This window comes from Canis aureus, chromosome 2 (genome assembly GCF_053574225.1).
Source record: "Canis aureus isolate CA01 chromosome 2, VMU_Caureus_v.1.0, whole genome shotgun sequence".
In the NCBI taxonomy this organism is placed as follows: domain Eukaryota; kingdom Metazoa; phylum Chordata; class Mammalia; order Carnivora; family Canidae; genus Canis; species Canis aureus.
The window spans coordinates 52,365,596-52,377,237 of NC_135612.1; the positions used below are offsets into that span (position 1 = coordinate 52,365,596).

At 51.2% G+C, this 11,642-nt stretch overlaps 1 long non-coding RNA gene across 1 annotated transcript; it reads left to right on the plus strand.

Moving 5' to 3' along the window:
- Positions 1 to 3,664: 3,664 nt before the first annotated feature.
- Positions 3,665 to 6,402, plus strand: LOC144290704 (uncharacterized). Its single transcript, XR_013358270.1, has 3 exons — positions 3,665 to 3,890; positions 4,260 to 4,312; positions 6,104 to 6,402. It is a non-coding gene; the product is annotated as an uncharacterized LOC144290704 (long non-coding RNA).
- Positions 6,403 to 11,642: the final 5,240 nt, after the last annotated feature.

Below are 11,642 nucleotides of genomic sequence, written 5' to 3' on the forward strand. Positions count from 1 at the left end.
GCTACAAGCCCGCTTGGAGTACTGTATCCAAGTCTCCCATAAGCCAGCATGTTCTGCAGGGTTTGAGGCTTAGCGAAAGACAAATGACTTTTGTCTGAGGAGCAAATGGCCATGCGGTCACTTCAGCACTTGCTCGCTTCCCTGCCTGGACAACACCCCTCCCCGCTGTGGATTTGTGTGAAGTAAGCCCACCAGCCCAGGTCCTGCCCAGCAGAGCCCCCACTCCCCCGGGGAAGGCCTCCCATTCCATTTTCTGGTCAGCCCCCCTAATCCAGCATCTCCCTAAGCTCCACACACCCAAGGAGCTACAACGAAGTCCCAGAGCTCTGGCGCCCGGGCTGCGTGTCATTCCTCTTTATGGGTGTGGGCAGGTCTCCTTGTTTAAGGAGATGTACTCGCCACACTGGAGGCATGCAATAAATGTCCATCAATTGAAGGGAAAGGAAGCCTCTGCAATATGCATGTGTGACACTCAGAGCTAGGAATTGTCTGCCAGAGAGGCTTCAAGGCCATCCTTCCATAGACATTCACCTATATTTATGCACTGGGCCATTCCTAAAGCCCTTAAACAGAGGTGTTTTTAAAGATCTCCAAGGGGGAAAAGGTGATAAGGTCTCTATGCACCTCATACCACCACACACTCATGTACTGAGCATGTGCTATGTACCAGGGCCCCGGGTGGGCACCGCAGAAATGAACATCATGAGAGATTAGCCTGCAGGAGGTGACGGTCTACTCTGGAAGGGAGCCACAGAAATGACTCACATTCACCACAGTTGAAGTGCCCCAGTGGCTTGCCCCCAACACCCAGGAGACAGAGGGTCTGCCCCCTACTTAGAGGAGGTGATATTTGAGCAAGAGTGGAGGTGAGGTCCTGTCCCCAGTTGTCCTAATCAACTTGGGGAGGAAAAGGTGAAGCAGGTTCCCCAACTCATTGCCAGCTCCTACAGGGAAGACCAGCCTGTAAGAGCCACGGCGGTTGAGTGAAGGGAAACAAGCATGTCATCCTAGCCCCTCCTGGGTCCTGGATCAGCCCTCAGGTCACAATGCCTTGCAACCCACCGAAAAGGGCTGCTTGGCCAGCAGATCATTCCTGTAAGTGAGGGCTGCAGTTTGCAAAGCCAAGGTTCCAGCTGGGCCTCGGCTGGCATCTAGCACCACCTACTGGCCACAGAGGGAAAAGTAAAGGCTGAGCTGTCACCCCGTCCCCCTAGGGCTCCTGGAGTCACCCTCTGGGCCTGATTGTCACGCTTCTCCACACCCTGGTCACCCCCTTGACCTCCATCTCTCCACCCAAGGGCAGAAAGCAACCTTGGAAGTTGACATAGACACTCTGCAGAGGAAGAGGAGGCCAAGGGAACAACTGCAGCAGTCAGACCCAGGAATAATCTGTGCTAGGAGCATCAGGGAAATGAGACAAAGGCCAAAGCAGGAAAGTGAATTGGGGCTAAAACCAGGCATCGGAGACATGGAAAGTGCTGGAGTAGGTCTCCCTGGAGAAGAAAAGACAAAGCTCTCCTGGGAATTCTGAGGTCCCAGGGAGGAGTCACATTGCAACCATTGCAGTCCAGGAGCCAAAAAGTGCCCTCATTCTAGACAATGTCACTCCTCTTATACAGGGATTGGCTGGGAGCTCCTCCGAGCCCTCCAGCTTCAAGAGGGCCTGCATGCCCCTGCTGCTCTACCCAGGTCCCAGGTCGGCAACTGGAGCCAGGAAGCCCCCTTGGTGGTGCCCAGGCCCCCGCTTTTCTTAAATGGGAGCAAGCAAGGAAGGGTAGGAAGAAACAAGAGAGAGGGAACAGGGGTGAGGACTTCCACATGGTCTGATATTCAGTGAATCATATGTACAGTTTCCTTTGTAAGGTTAACATGTAATTAAGCAACCTGCAGTTTTCAATCACTGGCTCAGGAATTTCTGCTTTGAAGAGAGCCTTCTGGGCTCTGATGCCCCTGCTGGCCCGAGCTCCCCCTCTTCCTGGGGTTCCAAAGAGCGGCCGGTGCCTGACCCGCTGCCTGTGCAGAGGAGTACGGGGCTGCTGCCAAAAGCTGGGGCTTTGGAATCAGTCAAGCTAGTTGTTGACTTTGGGCAAGTCTTTTAACCTCTCTGAGCCTCAGGCTTCTCCTGTAAGAAACAGAGACTCTCACAGGGCTGCTGGGAAGTGTAGGCACTACAAACCACTTTGCACTTACCTGGAGGAGAAGCTCAGTACAGATTGGCTACAAATAAAAAGGAAAGGAGAGAAGCCCTGGCTGCGCTGTCACTGGGCGCCTTGCAGCCCCTTCCTGGGAGTTAGTTCTCAGGCGTGGCTCGCAGCTTCCCCCAGCCAGTTCTTGCAGCCTCCCGTGGGCGAGGGAGGAAAGGCGGGGGCGAGGCCTGTTCTCACCCAGGGAAGATTGCTCCTGGGGTGGGTGATGACTGCACACCTCACCCACAGGGGAAGGCGCTCAGCGAGCGAGGAACGGAAAAAGCCAGCACCCCTCTCCGCTGCATTTAATTATTCAGAGCTTCCCACAGCCTGGGGCTGCTATGGGGGTGTGGGAGAAGCACCAGCCAAGGCCACTTTGCCTTCTGTGCCCGAGGTGTGGACAGCACACCCAGCGCAGAGACCCAAAGGTGGGTCGGAGCCAGCTTCTGGAACCCTGATTCTCCAAAGGTCCTGATGATGGGAGTGGCAGGCATCAGACAGGAGCTAGGGCTTCCCATGGAGCTGGCTCGAGACTAGTGTTTCGCAAACATCACTGTGCATCTAAACCACCTGGAGGGCTGGTTAGAACTCAGATTGCTGGGCCCCACCCCCCAGAGATTCTGATCCAGGAGGCCTGGGTGAAGGCCTGAGAGTCTGCATCTGTACCACGTTTCTAGGTAGAGTTGCTGCTGCTCTGGTGCCATTGTAAGTTTAAATTTGAGCCAAATAAAATTTAATTTATTTACTTTAAAAATACAGTTGCTTAAGGGCACCTGGGTGGCTCAGTAGTTCTCAGTAGTTGAGCATCTGCCTTTAGCTCAGGACACGATCCCTGGGTCCTGGGATCGAGTCCCGCATCGGGCTCCCCACAGGGAGCCTGCTTCTCCCTCTGCCTGTGTCTCTGCCTCTCTCTCTGTGCCTCTCATGAATAAATAAATAAAGTCTCTTAAAATATATATAATTGTTTGGCTCCACCAGCCACATTTCAGGGGCTCAGGAGCCACATGTGGCAAGTGGCTACCATATTGAACAGTGCAGATATATAGAAGAACATTTCCATCATAGCAGAAATTCTGTTGAACAGAACTGCCCTAGAAAGCCTATCCTGAGTGATGGCACTATCCAAGGAGGTGAGGAAAAAAGGGAGTGTGTATCTAAAGCCCCGGAGAGGTCAAGGCTTTAGGAGAGCTTAAGAAACCCATCGAGGGGGAGACGGCCCCCTCAAAGACTCTCCAGAGAATCAGGGAGTGATGTGAAATGTCAAGTGGCAGCCCCAGCTCTTCTCGGACCGTGATGGAGAAACCTAGGCACTGCGGTGACACTGTGGAGGGGCCTTTTTACAAGCCAGCTTGGGGAAGCTGGTGGAGGTGAGGCACAGCTAAGAGCTGAAGGGAAGATGAGTAGGGAAGCAGGCCTCTGGTATTTTTTGCTCAGCGACGATCCACTCGCCCACAGGCGTTGCTAGTATCCATGTCAGTCAGGACGTGAGCAAGTGGTTGGGTTTTGCTGTGCGGGGTAGGGGCAGCCGAGAAGGCCCGAGTCGGTGCCAGGCAAGGAGCCTGAATAATGTGGCGCCTGCTCCGAGGAGAAGCATACATCAGAGTTCTGAACAGATGGCCCAGCAAAAGGGGTTAAGTAAAGAGATCGCTGCGAGGAGTCTTGTCACTCGCATTTGAGCAGAGACCCAGGAGGAACAGACTTGCCGTGAGTCCGAAATAGCAAGTGCCAGGGAGGAGCACTCGCCGCCTTCCCGGGCCCCCCCCCTCCTGTCCCTGCCAGCGCACCCTCGCTCTGCCAGTCTTCCCTGGGGACAGACAGGGGCTTCTGACAGCGGCTCTCCAAGGGAGGGAGGGGAGCTCCGATGGCTTCTACCATGTGTGTCTTTGTCGCACAGAAAACCCTTCCGTCCTTGAACATAAAGGAGCGGCTTGCGGGGAGGGGGCTGGAGGCTCCCAGGCTGCACCCTGACCATGCCCAGACTTCTAGGAGCTTGGAGGTCAGTCTCAGATGTTCTGACCCTGACCTAAGGCCCTTTTTGCTTCTCTTTTGCTTCCTTTTGTGTCCCTTCTGTAGGGGTCCTGCACTCCCAGCCAGCCAGTCTGGGACACCAAGCTACAGGACTAGAGGTAGGGACCTGGGTCACTGGGTCATTCGCAGGGTCCCCACCAACCCTGCAGTTCTGTTTCATTCCCCCTGTGTCCTCTCAGTTTCCAGACAGTGCTGTCTACCTCCCACCTTCTCCCTCTTTCTCCTTACATCCTCCCCTGATCCCTAAGGAAACCAAGTCCATTCTTAGCTTCTGGGCTTCCCAAAGCCACCCCTCACCTGTCTTCCCATCCCTGGGCCCTGCAACTCTCGGGACGGGTCTCTCTGTTTGGCACAGAACCTCTCCCAATGGCCCCTCTCCTTCCTAAAGCCTCTGACAAGCTTCCCCCTCCCTCTTTTAAGCCCCTGTGACCTCACTCCTTCCTGCTAATCTCTGCACCAGGGTCAAAAATTAACCAAATTCACTATCCCTAACCCCAGGGTTAGTAACCTGGATCCTGGTCCCACCATCCTTTAACCCATCAGGCAGTCATATTTTTACACTGATTTCGGATAACTTTTTTGGTCTAAAGGAAGGCACATTTTATGATGCCTTAAAATTATATAAATATATATATTTAGCATAAGAAGGATTGCAAAAGGCAAAAAAGATATCACCCACTGGTTCTAATCTATTACTTCCAAGGAACTTCGCCTGATGGAACATCCTTCAAGAATATGCTGGAAAAAAATCACTAGCACCTTAGGGTGAGGGCAGAGACATCTTTCTCCTAGGGAGAGTAAAAGTGGACAAGGATCTTCAAAATTGGCCTTATTTCTCGTTGGAAACCTGAAGAAGGGTTTCACATCCTTGGCACTACTGACATTTTGGATGGATTATTTTTCTTTGAGAGGGCTGACTGCATTTTAGGATGTTTAGCAGCATCATGGGCTCTAACTATGAGATGCCAGTAGCATCCCCTCCCAGTTGTGACAATGAAAAATTCTCCAGACATTGCCAATTGTCTCCTGAGGGACCGAATTGCCCCTCATTGAGAACCGTGGAGCAAACAACAGGCAGGTTGTTGTCATGTGACAGGGAAGAGATTAGTGGCTCTGGATAATGTTCTAGAGCCTGGGGGGAGAAATATGATTCCCTCAGACTCAAGTGGGGCCACTTCCCAGCTTGAGACCTAACCTTTGGCTGCGTGGCCTCCAGAACAGTGACCATGGCTCATGTCCATTGAGCTTCACCATGTTCCAGGCATGTAACTATAGAGTACATCCCATAGGTTATGTATCACACATCACATAATCTCACCATGCCATGGGGAGGGGACGACACTGAGATGTTGGGGGCGGGAGGGAAGGACTGAAAGCCTTCCTCCTGACTCCATGATTGAATGTATCTTCTTCCCCTTGGTTACCACTTTGTGGTATGAATGCAGACGAGTATGGAGCTCATGCCATAAAGTCCCCAGTGTTCAAGACATTTGCAAACATTAATATGAACACTCTACATTATTTCCAGTCTTGAATCCCCTTTGTCCTGGTTGGTGGAAATGTAATCCTCCTTCGTGAGGCTTTCCTGCCCAACAGACTGCCAGGGTCTCTGGGTCTTCTGCTGTGCCAAGACACCATGGAGGGATAGGCAGTGTAAGGGATGCTGCAGCCACCTGTCCACTCAGATTACCACTGACATATTCACTGTTACTGTGTGGCCCATTTGAGTCTGATGGCTCACTACTTCTGCATAGTGCTTGAGACTAGGACCCTTTTTCAAGGCTGCATATAGTCCCAGGTGCCAGGCTCTCTTTCCAAAGAGGGCCACAATAATATCTTCCCTCCCACATGTTCTTACAAAATGACTTTGAAACTCCTCCTATCAATAGGTGAAGAAGGTCTTGTTGCTATGAGACAAGTGACATCATGTGACCCCAAAGGCAGGTGCAGCCCTGCCTGGTTTTCATGGGATGCTTTTCTTGGAACCTAAGCCACCATGTTATGAGGAAGGCAAGAAGCCACAGAACACAGACAGAGTCCCAGCTGAGATCCCAGCCAATGACTGCCAGGTACGAGTAAAGTCTTCTGATGACTCCAGTCCCAGGCCAGCAAGTCACCCCCAGCTTTCTACTCCCCCCAGACATCACAGAGCAAGGTCAACCCACTTCTTATGTGCTCTTTCTGCATTCCTGACCCACAAAGTCTGTGAACATAATAAAATGATTATTTTACAAAATTTGGAGTGGTTTGTTATGCATCAATAGTAGGCAGAACCTCCACCAAATGCATCAAACTACAGACACACCTGTCTGGGGTCTTGCCTCCTCACCAGGGGAGGGGCACTGCTCTGGACCTGGCCCACCTTTATCCCCTCTCTCCTGCCTGGGAATCTCTTTCCAGTCCACGGTGGAGAATCTAGCTGTCCTTTTTGCTTTTCCAAGATACTTTGTTTATACCCAAGCATCTCATCCTTCTTCCTTTCATCTCTCCATAACACATCTGACTTTGCCTAATGGTTTAAGCTTTTGAAGCAGAAAATCCTATGAGACATGCAGGCTTTTCACATGTCCTGCCATCTCTCCTCCAGGGAAAGGAGTACAGAGTGACGGACCTACTTCAGTGGGAGAAGGGAAAGAGAAAAGCACCCTCTGGGAGGGGGAAAAAAAGCGCTGAGATTATTTTTAATGGCTTTATTAAGATGTAATTCACATAGCATACAATTCATCCCTTTAAAGTACGCAGTTCAGTAAATTTTAGGATAGTTGTAGAATTGGGCAATCATCACTGAGGTCAGTTTCAGAACATTTCATCGCTTCAGAAAGAAGCCCCACATCCCTTAACCATCATCTCCCAATACATGCATCCTTCCCAGTGCTTGACAACCACTCATCTGCCTGTCTCTATAGATTTGCCTATTCTGGATCTTTCATACGAATGGAATCCTACAGTATGTGGTCCTTGGTGACTGGCTTCTTTCCACTTAGCACAAAGTCTTTGAGTTTATTCCGTGCTGCAGCAGATGCACAGATTAACATCTCAGGGCATCCTCAGGCCAGAGGCATCCTTTCAGCTTCCTTTACCTCTGCTCCAAATTGTTGGGAATTTGCTTTCTGTGTGTAAAAAGGAGCTCCCATCATCAGGCACACAGTCATTCCACATAGGACTTGCAGTGGGATCAACAACTAGACGACACTCCCTGATTTGGGGTCCATATGCTCCAAAGCGAAATGATAATGGAGCTCCCAATAGCCCCTCTCTCTTCCTTTCCTTGTGTGATTATGTGCCTCTTGGGTGTCCTGAATGAACTACTTACTCTACGGGATCTTCTGTGTGTCTATGTGGATGTGCCCTGCCTAGTCACCATGAGCTCAGCCAGAAGCTGTCTTCTGGAGTGAAGGGGAAAGCTAGCAGAGCCCCCTGGCCTTGCTGATGTTCTCCAAACATATCCAGGCCCCGGGGCAAGGGCTCCAGTTCTCAGGACTGCTGATGGGGAGGGATATGAACAGGCAGGGTTTAGGACCCAGAGCCAAGTGAGAGCAGCAGTGGGGGCTGCCAATGGAGGGCTTGTGGCTTGCCTAAGAAATGGATGAAGAATGGGCTGGAAAGGGGTATGACCATCAATGAACCACAAAGCCTTTTAGCATCCATTTGCGACTGCTGCTGAGCAAACAAGAGCAAACACACCGGTCACTAACTGGGGCTTGGGTCTCCTGGGGCAGCCTTGAACTCCAGCCCAGAGCCCCATCCCCAAACAAAGGAGAGATGATGTGCCCTCAGCTGCCCCATCTTGGTCTGTGTAGATATATCCAGATCTGGGAGATTGCAGCTCTCCACCTCCTTGCCTTTCCCTGCTTGTGTTCTAGTCCTTGGCAAGGAGGAGACCCAAACACCTTTAGCTGGGTGAGCAATGCTCTGTGATGGATAGAGATGAGTCTCTGGGCTCTGCTGTCTCAGAACAACGGCTTAGATATCAGCTTTCAGAACCAGCTCCCGTCTGTCTAATCCCACTGCTGCTTATGATTCCCTTGGAAGAAAGCACAGATCCTGCGTGTTAAAGATTATGCAACAGGTTCCATTCCCCACCAGCACCACCACCCCAACAATGGACAGGAGGTTTGGAGATCCCACGATTCAGATAAGCAGAAGGGTGGCTATCCCTTCAACATTCCTTTTCTGTCCTCCATTCATTCTGTAGGGTTCCAGCCCCAGAGTTCTGGTCAACTTGATTTGAGAATCAAGAGTAGGGTTTAGAGCACACAAAGGCCCCAGAATCTCATAAAGGGATTATGAATTGCTAGCAAAGAACAAAAGATTAGTTTCCTCCACCTTCTGACCCTACACACAATGCCCCCTTTGATCTATGAACCAGCCAGACCCTTCTAGCACACCTTCCAGACACAGAGGCTGTGTTCAGGCTGGGGACTTCTGGTGCTGAGCTGGAGCCCTGAGGGGATGGGAGCAGCCTTCGAACCCTCCCAACTGACTTTATCAACTAGAGGGAGAACAATGTTTTACTGAAATGAAAAGCTGGTTAGAGACCAGAGCACAGTAGATGTCCCATAAGGTCTTGTTGACTCTTAAAATTTGTCAACTCTCCTGAGCTTTAAGACCTATTGACAAAAAAAAAAAAAAAAAAAAAGACCTATTGACAGAAGAGGGTGACAATGGAAAGTGTCAGGTACTTTGAAGAAGGGTTTAACATAAAAATCAACTGAGTCATGAGACCACCCTCTCCCCAACTTGGGTTCCCAGTGCCACCAACCGGCAGGCAGGACTGCCCACAAAGCTGCAAGGCTCTGTGCCCATCCCCCTACTCTGCTGCCCTGCTGATCCCCTCCCCTTCCCTCCCCTCCCCAGTGGCGTCCGCCTGTTTATTTGCTGAGCACTGGTTTAACAATGCACTGTTTTTATGAGTTGTGCTGTAGTTCTTGGTAAAGCACTTTAATCCACTTTAATGCCCCCACTCTGCTCCTCCGTGACAGCCTGGTGGTTACTCTAATGCATCCCTCTCACCTCAGGGTTACTAATGAGGTCAGAGGGAACGCAATATCCCAACTGAATAATTCACTAATCAGATGCTACAGACTCCAGTGGTAAAATTTATTTCTGACACCTAAACAGCAAATGGGTTTGTGGACACACTCCCTCTCCCTGCTCCAGAGCTATTTCTGCTAAGTGGAGGGCTGCTGTGTTTGCTTAACAAAAGGGCTCTGGTCTGGCCACAAACACGTCTCAGCAAAGGGGGGGATGGGGATGACCAGGGGCCAGTGCTGTTTAGATGGGGGCTCAGACAGGTCAGATCGCAGATATGGGCTGCCTGTGGAGCCCCCTTTCTCTTTGCTGGCCTGTAGCCCAGTGACCTCCTCCCTCACCACAGTGCTGGTGACACAAGACAGCTCAGACCCCTGCTCCCTGTTAGATCCCACCACCATTAGATCAGTCATTCTGACCAGTTCTCCTTGCAGCCACCTTGCAAATGTGTGGAAGCTCCCTAAAACCACTCCCTAGGAAAATGCATGTATTCCTTACAGTTTTGCATTCAGTAGTCAGGAGCTATCAGCTCCTGTGAAGGCCTCAGATTCAGGATAAGACTCTTCTCTGCATTGGGTTCTGCTAGATTATTACTAGATTTTATTCATACTAGCTGTCCATTTTCCCAGTTTATAAACTGGGGAGGAAGAGCCAGAAGTCTCCAAGCCCCCTCTGTACTCAAGGGCTCTATGAATCTCAAGCAGCGACCCTAAGGCCCAGTTCTTTATTAGCCAGTCCACCCAGAGAGACAGGACACCAGGTGGATGCTGCCTTCAAGAGAGGGGGTGGCCCTCAGGACCTAGAAGGACACAGATCCATCTTCAGATTCCATCCACAGAGTGTCCTCTGTCTTCCAACAGATGTGAAGCTGAAATTTAAACTCCAGCCAGAGCTTCTCCAGGAACCAGAGCAACTGCCTCTTTTCTGGAACATTTCAGGCTGCTTTGGACCACATCAGGTTTCTGTTTCACCCCCTCAAGTGGACAGTGCCTGGCATATATGAAGTCAACCAGAGTCCCAGTGTTTTGGGTTTAGGGTCTCAGACAAAAAGGAACATGAAGGGCCTGCCTTCCAGGATCCAGCCAACCACAGCGCCAGTACACCAAGAACAAGGCTCTGTTAGTTATCCTTTCAACTTGATTGCATATATATGCATATGTGTACAAGACAGATGAACATGAATATTTTTCAAAAATACAGACTATAGGGCACCTGGGTGGCTTAGCTGGTTGATCCTCCAATTCTTGATTTCGGCTCAGGTCATGATCTCAGGGTTGTGGGATCAACCCCTGCATCAGGCTCTGTGCTCGGCACAGAGTCTGCTTGTCCCCCTCCCTCTGCTTCTCCGCTTGTGCTCTCTCTCTCTCAAATAAGTAAATAAAATCTTTAAAAAAATTCAGACTATAAATCAAAAATATCTTCATTTCTCAACCTGGCCCTACTGATCAGACATCCTTTGTCATGAGATTAAAACCAGAACTTTGGGGGCTCACTTTCCTTTCTCAAAGCTCTGCAAAACGCACTGGGGTCCAGAGGCCTCCCAGGTGCCTTGGTCAAGTGATAGGAGGCCAGCCATGGCCTGTCCCTTGCCCTGGGCATGGATGGAGTGTTCTGGGAAAAGTGCTGGAGGAGCCTCCGATGTCTGGAATAGCTAGCTGAGAGGAGTGAGGCCAGCTCTCTTCTGTGTGTTTTTATTAATCAGCAGCCATGGCACCTGAGGCTGGTCTCCAGCCCCCACCTCCCGAGGGTGCACCAAGGTGCTGGAGCAGCAACTGCTCGGCTGCTAATGAAGGGCCCTCTCCCCGGCAAGGGGGAGGATGTGCATCCCCACTGCAGCTAGCAGCTCAGGTAGCTTTAATTGCCTGTCCCCTAGCTCAGGCCCTCCCCAGCTCCCTTCCTTCACCCTGGTCCCTCTCTCTCTCTGCTGGAAGCTAAATGGGCATCTGTTCCATCAGAGGCCAGGTGGGGGTGCTGTGGGGTGGGGTGGGGTGAGGGGTCAGGTTCCCTCAGCTGAGTCCTGTGTGCCCTCCAGGTCACAGGTCTTGGTAAACAGAGGCAAAGGTGGCTGCTCCCCACCAGTCTGTCTGAGTGGCCCTGGCTTGCCGACTGCAGCAGCTCCCCCGCTTGACCCTTGCTCGAGGTGTGACCCCAGCTTTGCACTCTGATTCTAATTTAGGAAGCTTCCTCCTCGCCTGGTTCCTGGGAGCCTGGAGCCTGGCATCTAGATGTGAGTCCTGCATTGCTGATTTAGGCAGATTAACACTTTTGCTCCTGGTCCAGAGCCCAGCTGGGCTGGTAGACTCACTAGTGGGTCTAGCACTGGGGTTTGGGCTCTGGCTCCCTCGTGCTGGGTGCTGTTCTTTGCCACTGACTTTTCCAGAATCTATCTCTTCATTT